We start from the raw sequence: 13,502 nt of genomic DNA on the forward strand, positions 1-13,502 counted from the left end.
ATAACATTACTCCAGGAGGTTTCACAAAGTAACTGTGATAATGCCTCATGATTGCATTTTTTAAAATTCCAATCCCTAGCCCTACCAATATTACTAGGTTCCATGCGATCTCTGGGACGTTGGGTTTCAAAACTGAATGAGATATCTAGGGGTGGATGATATGCATCTGGGTTGACCATGCCCTCCGAGGAGTTAACCGACACTGTGACATTTTTTGCAAGGACCCGAACTAATATGACGTCTAACATCGAACCATGTGTGTTTACAATGTGGTTTTTTTCGAAAAGATTACAGTACGACACAAAATAACAAAAAAAGTTTTTAACATTTTGAGAGGCACTATTAAGATTTAAATCGCCTAAAATAATAATAAATCCATTCAAGTTATTAATAAATGATTCTACTTTGCAAAACCAATCAAAATAGTCAGAGTCACTCGCACTTGGCTTGATATAAACGACACAAACATAAACAGAACGATTGCGTAGCGTAAAGACCACCCAGAGGTCCTCACCGGCATCAGTCTCGAGGTCTCGTCGGCGGCGCATCAGAATGCCATGGCGCGCCAGGATCATTACGCCTCCACATGGCGTGCAGCGATCTCGGCGCATGACACTCCAACCACCACATGCCACCTCCGAGTCCCCGACCGATTGGTCGAGGAACGTCTCCGTGGTTGCCACAATATCTACTGGTGTTTGCAATAGGTTGTTTCTCCAGACATTAAGTTTGGTCTTGATGCCACGCACGTTTTGATAGAACAGGCTAAGAGTGGTTCTATTGCCGGGAATTGTTTGGTCGGCGGGGGTCACGAAATGTCTGCTGGGACTGCGCTGCTGTGTCACGTAGGGAGTTGGAGGGTTTCCGAAGTTGTATCCATGGCTTTATTTTAGCATTGACGGGCCATACGGTTTGCGTGTAGCAGGTCTCATAGTCAGCTTCAGGCACCGTGATTTTGTAAGATTTGTAGTTACCTTTAGGCTTAAGCTCCTCCACAGCGCACGCTCCACTCGGACAAAGTTGTTGAAGGTACTTGAGAACATCATTCGCGTCGGATTCCATATTCCATAGGTGGAGGTATTTTCGTGGCTCAACGGCTTTTAGAGATGTTACTGACGGACCAGCTGTACCCCGAAGTGAAAGTGGTCGTACGCTTTTCCTGCTACGAGCCACTGTACTCCACTCGCTTGCGGTGGTGTTATTTCCTAAATTCGACTGATGTTCACTGTCAGATATTCCGACCACGGCGGGCTCGGCACTCTCAATTAAAGTGTGGGAAGTAACTCCAGTATTTTGGGGGCGCGGGGCTGCTACTAAAGACTGCGAAGGGTTACATTTTGTAACCCTTCATTATGTAACCCTTACATTGTGTATGTTAATGGGAGGAGGCCAGTGGAAGTTCAGCTAATTTTGTTCCGTTTGACTTTGATTTTTCCGGGAATCCTTTATTACCTACTCATAAATATGTGTTAATTTGAAGTTTATAAGACTATTAAAAACTTAAAATACGTGTAAAATTATCTTTATAAACGTTTATTTGATGATAATTTACATGTAACCTTAGAGTTTTGAGCGTAATGATCTAATGATGATTTATGTTTGCGTGCTCAGAAATTGTATAGGATATTATTATGCATGACACTTCCTACCGGACACTGATCAGTGATGTCGGTACACTGATTATTGAGGTGAGTGCTCAAGGTGGCTCGAGGCGACGCATGTGATGGAATCTGTGACCTCCTTTAAGGTAAGGTCCTATGTAATATTTAATCAATTAATTATTGGCTTTAACGAGGCAATATTTTATTTCAGTTATGAGAAGGATGACTCAAATTACATAAACATTTCGTGTCGTTATGCGAGTGTCATGTCGTTGTGTTAATGGAAAAGGTAGTTATCGAGAAAATGAACGTAGGTATTTACCTATCAAGAAATAATATTCCTACTAATATTATAAAACCGAAATGTGTCTGCTTCTCTATCTGCAAGCTTTTCACGGCTCATCCATTAAAACGATTTTGACGAAAGGTAAAAGGGTAGACTGCATCCTGAGGAAGAACATAGGCTACTTTTGGTCCCGAAAAATCAGAGGTCCCACGCAATTAAAAAAAAAAGTAAGTGTATATAGACGAAGTTGTGGGCACCAGCTATTTCCTTAGCACAGAGATAGATAAGTACTCGTAGATGCATACTGAAGCCAACTTTTATCCCGAAAAATCAAAGTTTCTACCGATTTTTTAAAACCTAAATCCACACGGTCGACGTCTCAAGCATCATTTAGTCTAGTACAAAATAATATTGATACATTAATTTATTGCAATAACTTTAAAATTAGAAGATCATTATCATCTAGCTTCAAAACCTTGCAGTTATAATGTTATTCTTTGTTCAGTTTTTCGATCTGTTGCTTAAACGGACATGATCAAGTCAGTATCTAAATGTGATTTAAACATAATTTTACACAATCATACAATATTTCAATAGCTAAGCTTTTTACAAAATATACCCAATAAACAATTTATTTAAACCATTTATAATAATTTACTAAGAGAAGTTATAATTAATAATGATTTTGCGAAAAATAAATCTAACAAGGACATCAAATATCTCTTTCTAATAAAAGAACTGATACAAACAATAACTGATCCTTACATAGATTTATCAAAGTAATTTAAAAGGAATAAGCAGTATCAATGAACAGCTTTGTGCTCTATCGTGATCACACTTGATGGTAGGTGAAGATAACATAGATTGCGGTAAGTGGGAAGTGGGAAGATCCAAGTAGGTACATTGAGTTTATGTATCTAGTTATAATATTTGGATATTGTAACTACTAACTAGTATGTAGTTAGTAACTACATACTACTTCTACTTCAGTGATTGTAAAGAAACAGTGTTCTGTACGTAAGTTCATGAAAAAAAGTTCCATGTTAGCGCGTAATTATTTCAGTATTTAGGTATGTGTCCGTAATTTAGTAAACTGTCTCATACCATCGAAAGTCAAACTCAAGTGTAGCCATTTTACTTTAATATTCAAGTCCCAAACTTTAAAAGATAGATTTAACCTAAAACTAACTAACTCATTAATAGTTACACTGGCCTCTGTTTACTAATTGATTTCTACTTGACTGCCAATTAGGTACCTGTAATAATTATCGTTAAAAAATATTTTAGATGTTGAAGTTACGGACATCTGCTAGAAAAAAAATATTTGCATAAACTCTTGTACAATATTTACTTAAGTTATTAAGAAGACATTAAGGACACATTACAATTTAATAACCACATTGCATTGATCATATTTCAATATAATACCTTGATGTCTAGTATCATTAACATGTAAGGCTTGGGTAAACATAACACGTGACCGTGGCGATACGCGATGCCATTGCGGCTCCTAGAAGTTATAGGTAACACGAGGAAGGCGTAACTTAAGGCGTAGGCTGGGTTTCCATCGATGTAGAGTCCTTCTTATTACAGAGCTTTGTATAAATTGTGCGGATTTTGTTTAACTATATCTCTTATGAGAGAGAGAGAGACAGAGAGAGAGAGAGAGAGATAAGAGTTTATACGATATAAAGAGAGGCTTTATTAAATTCAAATTTAAAGTCGCAGGGCTGTGCATGTAAGCGCTTTATGACATCGTAAAAAAACCTATTTATTTAAACGTCTTTGCAGAGTAATCTCTTAGAATGAATGTTATGATTTCACATTGCTAGGTACAATCGCCATTGTTGTGATTGGTTGAATATAAAATGATATTCTTGCTGCACCTGTGCATTTTAGTCAACTGTGCAAAGCTCGAGAAATTGGTCCGACAAGATATAGCAGTTGATACACTCTTCTGCAATGCCTTTCCCACGACCTTTTTAATAGGAAGAAATGGCGCAACACAGCGAAAGAAGCTATATACCTCGAGGGATCCACGATCTTTAAATCTGATGGAAAATCAAGTGTGACTGTCAGCCAATGAGAAATGATTGCGAACGTCACACTGTAGCTGTGAAACCAAAATAACACTTAAATAAACACAACGCGCGTTGTCCGTCCAAGTCTTTAACATTGACGACCATGACCGTTGGGTCGCGAAAATGAAACAAAGTATCAACGATGACAACCTTGCAGAGAATTGAGTAATGCTCAATAGAAAGCTGGCTTTCTTTTAATATTAGCTATTGTTGTATAGATAGAAGTAAAGCCAAATACTTTTACAACATGTTAAATATTCAGAAGAAAATAAAATTATCGAGTAAAGGTGTGTCTAGCTATTGTTACATCTTTGTTGAATAAGTACTTATTCTTGGCGTGGCACATCTCATAAGGATGTGGTAAACGTCGTCTGTCATGCCATCAAAGAGAGACTGGTTGATGCAATCGGTTAATATTGTTAGTTGAACCATCATCAGAGGATGCGTAATATTTGACTATCATAATATGAAGTAACCATCATGCGTACTTACTCGTATATTTGTTATTTTTGTGATAGCTGAAAATTTTAAGGGCTTTTGGACGCCCATTGGCTACTGTTGTCGGAGCGATCGCTTCCTTCCAACCGCTGACTACTTAACTATATGATTATTATTTGATTATTAACTAGTTCATCGAGACTCTCAAGGGGTGGCTTGGGCATTCAGCAATCGGCCATGCTCTCATGACGTATGACACAGATATAATTTTCGGTTTCGATGAAAATCTTGATTTAGTTAAAAATGGCCCTTCTTCATTATCTGTTACCTACCGATTTTACTGTTTTGGCCAAGTGGAATCCTTAGTTGAATCAACTAACTTTGTAGGTACTACCTTATCAGAAATTGCCTGTTAGAAAATTTTCTGTCGCACTCACTTTGCAAACATCAAAAGCTGACGTCCGATTCGGTAAAAGCGTTCTGCGGAGTCAGTATAAAATGCAGCAGAGTGTTTTCTGGTACACGACAGAATTTTTACTGCCAGACAATTCTCGCTAATATTATGCGGCTGACCTAAACGAAACTTTTTCAAAACGCTTTCAAATACAAAGTAAACAAGAAAGAAATCATGTTTAAAATTGAAACTTCCGTTGCATTGTGACAACCATAAATGTTTAACTGTTGACACTTTCACTGAGTTAACCGAGCAATGAGCATTGCCAGGAATCACTTTACCGTGACGCTATGTAACTGAGAACTCGTGGTCAATGGTGCACTGGCTCACTGGGTTTCTACGCAATCATTACTTTTTATTTCCTTAGCTGTAGGCTCGTAATGTGACAACATTTTTTAAAAGCAGTTTGTCATTTTAAACAAAAGCAGGTTTTTACTAGTGTACATATTTAAGGTACTCCTTAACTGATTTCGAACTAAAGCAGAACTCAGAATTTAGAGGTTCTGAGTTACATCTACATCAGCTGTAATTCTGCGAGATAAAAAACCGGCCAAGTGCGAGTCAGACTCGCGCAGCGAGGGTTCCTTACCGGGTATTTTTTCCGACATTTTGCACGATAAATCAAAAACTATTATGCATAAAAATAAATAAAAATCTGTTTTAGAATGTACAGGTAAAACTCTTTCATATGATACCCCACTTGGTATAGTTATCTTACTTTGAAAATTGGAACACATTTTAATTTTTTTTCTGTAATTTAACCACAAATTTCATAATTCTAAGTCAATAGTTTAAATGATTAATTTGCAGTACCAGAGGGACCACCAATGCATTGTCTTTCAGGAATTTGTTAGTCCGCCCCTTTCCAGATTTTGAACAGGGTTAGTTTTGTTTGCAATATGTGAATTATGTCTTATTGATTTCTGATCAGAAACGCAATTCTATGATACGTTTTTAAGCCACCGGTCACTTTTCGGTCTTCATTTGATGGCCATTTTTACACAATTCGAATTGACGTTAGCGATCATATGACCAATCGTTTTGAATAATCATGATGGTCTAAACCTTACACAATCGCACTGCAGATCCGAGGAAAACCAAAACCATCAACGTTTTCGAGATGTGCGAACTCGTACAAACTGTACTTTACTTTAGCGGGTTTAAGATTCCTGATTGTTTAGCTAACGAGGAAAGTCGGCTCAACGTAATTTCAGTTCAAAGTCAGTCATTACCGCTTTCACCGCCGACTTGCGAATTTACGTCACCCGCCATATTATGTCACCATGAAATCAGCTGTTGATTGTATTGCTTGTAATTTTTTTATGGATTTACTGAGCTGTGAGCATTATCGTCGGCTGTAAGTACTTTTTGTGGCCTTTTCATTTTCCTAATGTTGTGGGAACGTCTATGAATAGTGGTTTAACGTTATAGCGCAATGTTGATGATTGAATAAAGTGTACCAAATTAATATAACTAACTGTTGTGAAAGAATTCTTTAAAAAATTAACTTAACGAAACAGGTACGTTTACAGCTAATTGAAGTGATTTACTGGACTATACCTAACCCACAAAGTTTACTCTATACAAACTTCTATTAAAATATAGTAGTAAAATGATAGTACTTATAGTACTAAACTTTTTGTACTAGGCAGTTAGTAAATATTCTAGAAATTAGGATATCTTAGATCATGGTGAATTTAGATTCATTGCATTAGTCTAGAATCTAGGTCTTGTACCTACTTAGTAGTATTTTGGGTTGTGACATACAATATTATTATTATATTTTTTGAAAATTTTCTTTTGTCCTCTTGTTTTTACATACTGAATAGGTACAGGGCGTCAACAATATTAGTTATGGGCATAGTTTAGCAGAAGGTACATTTGGGTGTTAGGTAACTAATAACCTGTGCTGTGACTACTTAAATGCTATGTTTAAATATGAGTGTAACTTATTTTATTATGAAACTCGTGACCTAACCTACCTTCACGCCTATTCTTGCACAGCTTTGTTTGTCGTGTGTAATATTTTTGACAAAGCTTTTCTATTTATGAATTACCGCAAGCCACAAGATATTACAAGGTTTCTTTTGTATAGGTACATTATTTTAATATATAAAGAAAAATGGTTGGGTTACGCATACCATTGATGGTCACATCCACACACCTAGATATTTGCTTGTCGCAATATGAAAAGCTCTGCACTCCTTACATATTATAAGTACATACTCGTACCTACATCGTCAGAAAATAGGTCTGTTGTGGGGGCTTTCACGGTCTTGCGCCGCGCCTGCGACATGTTTGATTTCGTTTGTCCACCTAGGCCCTAGGGGGGTCTTTCAACGTTGTGCTTTCCGTTGCGAGGTCGTCATTCTAGCACATCACGACCCCAACCGTCTGTCAGTTTCTCGAACTTTGCGCCCCGCGTAGCCACTTCCGCTTCCGTTCTCTTACGGATCTCCGCATTTTTGATTTGATCACGTACCTACTGAAACTCCATGAATAGCTCTCTCTAGATATACTGGTCTAATAATAATAAATAAATAATATAGTATGTTAATCAAAATCTGACTCAAAACTATAGGACTACTGTCTAGGAGAACGGAATCTTATTAATACCTATTATTAGTACCTATTTTTGTTTTGATGTGCCTAAAAACGTGGTCGTAGTTTCAAACTGATATCTATTACGGAACAGGATTATAGTATTCCGTACCTCAGACCTCTGGCAAAAATATCCGCTTATTTAGAGAGAATATCTTTTATGTAAAGTAGTAAAGGCATTCCGAACCAGTGGTAGATGACTCTTGACGATTCAAAAGTACTTGCAAAAGTCTAATTGAATAAATATTTGAATTTAAAGCGTGTATCTATTATTAGGTGATTGCACACGGCTGCAAGACCCACAGAAGGTTCAATCCTCTTGCGGATAGATAGAGTGCCCGCGAATTTTCCTTTAGGACTATAATGTGAGTGACGTCCGAAGTATCTACCACGACGGAAAATACGAAATTATGTAAAAATATATGTTAAAGTATTTGAAAGAAATGAAGTCTTACCGGAATCCAAAGAGCGTCTCCTTGTACTTTTCTCTTTTCATTTCCACGTGCTCACCAAAGTCACAATGCTTCACTGTCCATTGCACAACACGAATACCACCGTGCATGTAGGTGGGTACATTGTACAATCATTGCATTATTATCACTTGGCTAAATTCACAGCAGCCAGTAGCTAGTCACATGACATGGGTGTTGACGTTCGACCTGCGAATAAAAGTGTTTGTTATAGAACAATCGTACATGTACAGACGGAGTACAAAACGGAAAAAAGTTTAAAACTAGTGTCTGATTATTATTTTAATTAAGGTTGTTCAATACCGAGGAAACATCGCAAAAGAGGTGATAACCTACTGGTTAAGACGTCTGTCCTTTGTCTGGTCCGGTGGGAGGCTTCGGTCGTGGCTAGTTACCATCCTACCGGCAAAGCCGTACCGCCAAGCGATTTAGCGTTCCGGTACGATTCCGTGTAGAAACCGAAGGGATATGGGTTTAATAAAAACTGCCATATCCCTGCCAGGCTAGCCCGCTTCTATCTCAGACTGCATCATCACTTACCACCAGGTGAGATTGCAATCAAGGGCTAACTTGTATCTGAATAAAAAAAAATCCTAACATACCCCTAAGTAGTTACAATTTACGAAAATGGAACTCTATAAAGCCTGTAGAATCTGACTGAAAGAAATAAGAATAATGTGGTTTGTTAAGCTCATAATTATTTATTTGCTTCTTTAGACTTTCAAATGCAAATAAATAATTGCCATGTGAGTCGATAGTGCAGCTGCACAGTTGAGTACCTACCGTGTTTGACTCAGCTTTTAGTTACGAAAAACTATTGCAACAGATTCATGTAGTCTGGACAAAAGCAACCAACTAGACCTAGATCTAGAATGACGCGCCACTCGGCCAGCCTACTTGCAATATAGACCTGTCAATTTGAGTATCAATTAAGTGCAGTTTTTAATTTTACTGACATGAAATTAACATTTTATTTGGGTTCCGTACCTCAAAAGGAAAAACGGAACCCTTATAAGATCACTTTGTTGTCTGTCTGTCCGTCCGTCCGTCGTGTCTGTCTAGAAAACCTATAGGGTACTTCCCGTTGATACTGGCAATTTCATGATTCTAGGTCAACGGGAAGTACCCTATAAGTTTTCTTGACAGACACGAAGGACGGACGGACAGACAGACAAACAACAAAGTGATCCTATAAGGGTTCCGTTTTTCCTTTTGAGGTACGGAACCCTAAAAATAAAATGTCACTTCCATAATAGTACGAGTAGGTATGTGTCTGAAAATTTATAAAATCTGACACACGTTCCTCATAACTTAGGTAGGTAGGTAAGTACGGCTACGCAATGATCGATAGAAAATTGACGATGCAATTGAAGTTTCGGAAGCTACGTGCAAATTGGTGGGTTACAAAAATAACACCAATTTATATTCGAGTCATAAATATTGCCCGTGGCAAAATTTATCTTTCGGATCTATGAACCGGTATTGGTATCACGACGTGCTGTGTATTCTCCAGTTAGCTGCTCTGCAAATCGTGAGAATACTGGTTTGTTGCCAACAGGACACGAACTCCGTAAATGGAAATACACATTATTTAGTGAATAAAGTTACTAGCTAGGATCGTACCTATTTGTATGAATGCTATTTTGTAAACGATTTATTACGGAAATTTTCATTCATTCATAAAAACTTAAGTAATACCTAACTTCCTATCTCTTCTAGGTTAATAATTATGTACATTTAGGTATATAGTTTTTTTAAAAATATTTTTTCGAGTCTGCCTGTTTTTGTTTTAGCTCGTTCCGTCGCTATTTTGAGTTGAGACTGAACTAGACTTGTAGTCTAAACTCAAAATGGCAATGGAACGGTCCTCTAAAGATTTTTAATTTGAAATTATTAATCCGACGCGACGGTGAGGTGGAAAATTGTATCTAAGTACTAAACTGTTGTAGATAATCAAAACAACAACTCTGAAATCCTACCAAAAAGTGGAAAAGTTTTTGTAGAGAAGTTGAAAATAATCGCGTTGATGAACAAAAACAATGCCCCTTAAATTCAAATTGGCGGCTAACGCAAAGGTAGGGTCGCAGATTTGTCGTTCCTCACCATTTTGAATTTAAACTACCACTGACACCCACAGAGTAGTTTGTGCAATTTGAAATTACCAACTCGACCGGACTGGTCGCAGTTCATTTTAATTCGACATGGATGCCTTATGAATGCAGTCTCACTGCGAATTTCCCAATACCGACATTGTTACACTCTACACTGTGAAAGTTTCCATTGATTACGCTCGTCACTCAGGCAAATAATAAATAAAACATCCGCTTGTATTTGTTTTATAATGATACTATCTTTTGCACGCGACTTCTTCCGCTAAAAATATATAAAAACCGACTTCAATAACCACAAACACTAAAAATTAAAAAATAATTCAATTTATTACCGAACAGGGACATTGTGTATACATTAATAATATTTTTTGGAGCCGGTGCCAATGGTATATACCATTGGCACCGGCTCCAAAAAATATATTATTTTTATTGTTTTGGGACTCTACATTGACACCGACTCCAAAAATATTATTAAAGGACTACATTAACTCTTATATACATAACAGGCACATTAAAAAGGAACCAGAAAAAGGCCGAGTTTTTCTTGTAATGTATCAGTCAATTTCCAAAAAACTACGTGATAGATTGTCCTCGAGTTGATTTACGTAGGTAAATAAATACTATATTCAGTAAATTAAAAGGTTGGTATTTCTATTTTACAGCAATTAACAAGTTTGTACTATTATGGGACCTCTATCAATATTTAAATAATTAATTAATTGACCTTCGTTAGTCTCTTATCATTAACATTTCATTCACTTAATAATGAACCTTTTTAGGGATCGGTAGTAAAATCACCAATGCACGTGGATTTAGGTCTTTTAAAAATACCACAGGAACTCTTTGATTTTGCGGGATAAAAAATGTCATCATCTCATCTCTATTTCTGTACCAAGAAAAAAAACACTTTGTTGAAAGTAACTTTAATTTTTATTATTCCTTTTATGGTTTCATAATATAAGTATAACTACGGAACCCTACTTACTTGCCTTATGTGCGTTCTGACACGCACTCTTGACAAGTTATTTATTGCTCACGTAATCATACTGTAAGTGTGCGTTTTAAGACCAATTAAATTGTAAGCAGAATATGTTTTGGCGCCAAAGACTTTGTGTCTATTGAATTGCGCAAGACGACCTTCATATTTAGTGCCAGGACCCGCGGCAGTACATGCACCATTTGCGAGCAATCGCCAGTACAGCCACCTATAATTACTCATTAGTTTAATGGATCTTCGATTTCTGTTTCATTATAAGCTTTGTCACGACTTTATAATAATACTTCGGTACAACTTGATTTCATATTTGATTCATTCATTGGAATTGATGTAAGGTACCTAGAATTATTTACGTTTCGTAATTTGTCAGGTAGCAAACGACAGTATATGATATGTTATTATGTATTTGTTCATCCAGATTTTATACGGGTGTTACAACAATTATACTGACAGCGTAGTTCGAGCGGCACTACGATTGCATGCTCAAGCAATTTTCCCACGATTAATAAAATTAAAATATCCTTCACCTTGTTAAAAATATTGAATATGCAGGAATTTTCTCACAACCAAGAAAAAAAGGAGAAAATTTTATGTAGCGGATAGCAACCGCGAGTATGTTCGAGCGAATATATCTCTTATCAATTTCGTAAAGATATAGTTATATTAAAATTATCGGTGTGACAAAGAACTCTAGAGTTCTTCTCTCAAGTTCACCCTAGATGAATTTTGGGTCATTCCGCAGATGACCCAAAGTTTCTCAAAGTACGCACCATTATCACAGACTTTATCATCGTCATTATCAGCATCGTCAAGCGATAGACGTCTACAGCTGGATATGTCTAGCTGTGCTCTATCGGTCTCTTGTGGGACGGTTTCCGCATTGCCTGAACCCAATAGTTCCCTGCAACTCGTTTGATGTCATCTGTTCACTTAGTAGAGGATCATTCCAGCACTTTGGGTCCCTAACGTCTACGATTTTCGGACTTATATGCCCTGCCCATTACCACTTCAGCTTAGCAACCCGCTAAGCTATGTCAGTTACTCTGGTTGTTCTATCATAGGCCTAGGCCATATTTATTAGTAACTTACCATCAAATGTAATTGCAATTAAGCACTAATATGTGTGTAAAAACGCATTTCAACTCTGAATGTAGACACAAGTCATTATATATTTTAAAACAGTAACACACTGACCTTCTGAGATGGATTACTGCAGGTTTAAATCTTACACACACGTCAGAAGGACGAGCGTATTAACACATTTAAAAAGTAAATATAAGGAAAACAACTAGTAAACAAGGCGACCACATCTCGATCAGTTGTGTAAAAGGGTCGATTCACATTGAAGGCGAATCGAAGCGTTTTTATTTGTAGGTGAAATTATATATTTCACAGAGATTCCACAGGTGGTTTTTAACGGAAAGTGATTTTTAAATTTTTGCTCTCTCAATCGTTTTGGTAGGTTAATTATTTAATTATGATTATGATCAAGATCATTAGCGGTGATACGTTGTTGGTTGGCTTTACGGAAAGTGAATTTTCGCACTTAAACGTACAACGTTTTTGCACGTACAAATGCGAAAATGCGCTTTTGGTGAAACGTAGCAAACGATTGTTTGCTACATTAATTGAACTAGATGTTTTTCCTTTCTTACACGAAGAAATGCGTGTGTTCTCGCTTACGCGCGTTTTAGCTCGAAGCGGGACTAGCTGATCTAATAACTTCAACCTTCGTGAGGTTTTACTTCGTGAATATTCACAGTAAGATAGCAAGTGTTATAATATAAGGAAAATGCTTTCCACGTCAATTTACTGCTGTTTGTAGGTATAATGGTCCATCTCTAATTTTATCTATATTTGACCTACTTTCGTTACGTAATGCACATTTTTTCTAAAAAAAAAAAGGATGCACGAATGTGTGCATCATTATACTCGTATTAAGATTTTAGAATTTGGCTTGGATTTGTTGTCAGCATGGATCGATCCTAAGCGTAATTTACGCAAGAGATGGTCAAACATCGATCATATACGGCCTTGCCCGAAATTCTTCGCGAAGTTTATGTGGCTTCTTCATTTGCAATTCGCATTACTAATAAGTTCAACTAAATAAAGAAACCCTAATTGAATTCCGGAGAATTATAATAAGACGATCTAATGCAATTAAAGTTTACAGAGTCAAAGCTACGTATCTTTTCCAAAATGTGTCCAACTTTAATTTCATCTCTCATTACTTATTACGCAACGCCAGAGTGGTAATCTACAGTGCTATGCTATGCCTCATGACAAAATGAAAACCCGTTGCCCAGGGAATTCGCTGGTGGTGTTAAAGTTCAGTTTATTTTGAAATACATAAGAAAAGTTGCGTCGCATCGCTCCGTTTCGACTCTGCACTGATATGGTTTACATTATGTTTTGAGCTTTACTTAATTTTTAAGTTTATACTGTCTAGAACTTCGAGATTTT

At 36.9% G+C, this 13,502-nt stretch overlaps 1 protein-coding gene across 1 annotated transcript in view; it reads right to left on the bottom strand.

Annotated features, from left to right (window-relative positions):
* The window catches only part of LOC123872632 (dual oxidase maturation factor 2), an 83,218-nt gene that overhangs the window by 63,822 nt on the left and 5,894 nt on the right, over window positions 1–13,502 (bottom strand). Inside the window, exon 2 of the mRNA XM_045917021.1 lies at window positions 7,917–8,120. The gene's annotated coding sequence lies outside the window, so the exon portion shown is untranslated. The remainder of the gene's footprint in view (window positions 1–7,916; window positions 8,121–13,502) is intronic.

This window comes from Maniola jurtina, chromosome 15, assembly GCF_905333055.1.
Source record: "Maniola jurtina chromosome 15, ilManJurt1.1, whole genome shotgun sequence".
NCBI lineage: Eukaryota > Metazoa > Arthropoda > Insecta > Lepidoptera > Nymphalidae > Maniola > Maniola jurtina.